The 1,727-nt window shown below is 59.7% G+C and overlaps 1 pseudogene; it reads left to right on the top strand.

The window, feature by feature from the left end:
• Positions 1 to 631: 631 nt before the first annotated feature.
• The window catches only part of LOC147094631 (uncharacterized), a 3,167-nt pseudogene continuing 2,071 nt past the window's right edge, over positions 632 to 1,727 (top strand).

Genomic DNA, 1,727 nt, shown 5'->3' with positions numbered 1-1,727 from the left:
CCCAGCCCATCCCCCGCTCTGACCCCCAGCCCATCCCCCGCTCTGACCCCCCCTCCCCTGCTCTGACCCCCCAGCCCATCCCCCGCTCTGACCCCCAGCCCATCCCCCGCTCTGACCCCCAGCCCATCCCCCGCTCTGACCCCCCTCCCCCGCTCTGACCCTCTCCCCCTCCCCTGCTCTGACCCACTCCCCCTCCCCCGCTCTGACCCCCCCTCCCCCGCTCTGACCCTCTCCCCCTCCCCTGCTCTGACCCACTCCCCCGCTCTGACCTCCTCCCCCTCCCCGCTCTGACCCCCTCCCCCCCTCCCCCCCGCTCTGACCCCGTTCCCCTCCCCCCCTCCCCCCTCCCCCCCGCTCTGACCCCCCTCCCCCTCCCCCCGCTCTGACCCCCTCCCCCGCTCTGATCCCCTCCCCTGCTCTGACCCCCTCCCCCCCCGCTTTGACCCCCTCCCCCTCCCCCCGCTCTGACCTCCCTCCCCCGCTCTGACGCCCTCCCCCGCTCTGATCCCCTCCCCCGCTCTGACCCCCAGCCCCTCCTCCGCTCTGACCCCCAGCCACTCCCCCGCTCTAACCCCCCTCCTTCCGCTCCGGCCCCGTCCGTACCCGCTGGTCCTGGTAAGCAGTCACCCCCATGAATTGGGTCTCGGGGAAGGTGAAGGATGAACAGCCGGACCACCTCCTGCTGAAAACATCGTTGGCCTGGACTATGTGGAACCTGGGCTGGTATTTGTGCATCGAGTGAAGGATAATCTGGGAAAGAGGGAGAGAGAGCACGATTAATATACAGACAGAGAGAGAGAGACAGAGAGAGAGACAGAAAGAGAGAGAGAGAGACAGAGAGAGAGAGAGAGAGAGAGGGAGAGACAGAGAGAGAGGGAGGGACAGAGAAAGAGACAGAGGGAGAGGGAGAGAGACAGGGAGAGAGAGAGAGACAGAGAGACCGAGAGAGAGAGAGAGAGACCGAGAGAGAGAGAGAGACAGAGAGACCGAGAGAGAGCGAGACCGAGAGTCATAGAGTCATAGAGTTTTACAGCACAGAACGAGGCCCTTCGGCCCATCGTGTCTGCGCCGCCCATCCATCCCTGTCCAGTCTAATCCCATTTTCCAGCATTTGGTCCATAGCCTTGTATGCAATGGCATTTCAAGTGCTCATCCAAATGCTTCTTGAATGTTGTGAGGGTTCCTGCCTCCACCACCCTTTCAGGCATTGAGTTCCACATTCCAACCACCCTCTGGGTGAAAAAAGTTCCTCCTCAAATCCCCTCTAAATCTCCTGCCCCTTACCCTGAATCTATGCCCCCTTGTTATTGACCCCCCCACTAAGGGGAAAAGTTCCTCTTTATCTACCCTATCTATGCCCCTCATTATTTTGTACACCTCAATCAGGTCCCCCCCTCAGCCTTCTCTGCTCCAAGGAAAACAACTCCAGCCTGTCCAGCCTCTCTTCATAGCTGAGGCGCTCCAGCCCAGGTAACATCCTGGTGAATCTTCTCTTCACCCTCTCCAAAGCAATCACATCCTTCCTATAGTGAGGCGACCAGAACTGCACACAGTACTCCAGCTGTGGCCTCACCAGCGTTTTGTACAGCTCCATCATAACCTCCCTGCTCTTATATTCTATGCCTCGGCTAATGAAGGCAAGTATCCCATATGCCTTTTTAACCACCTTATCTACCTGCTCCGCTGCCTTCAGGGATCTATGTACATTTACACCAAGGTCCCTCTGA

This window comes from Somniosus microcephalus, unplaced genomic scaffold (assembly GCF_052327205.1).
Source record: "Somniosus microcephalus isolate GS21.2 unplaced genomic scaffold, FLI_Smic_1.0 unresolved_chr1, whole genome shotgun sequence".
NCBI lineage: Eukaryota > Metazoa > Chordata > Chondrichthyes > Squaliformes > Somniosidae > Somniosus > Somniosus microcephalus.
Note: the sequence above shows the minus strand (reverse complement) of the source record. Positions and strands in the feature narration are given on the sequence as shown.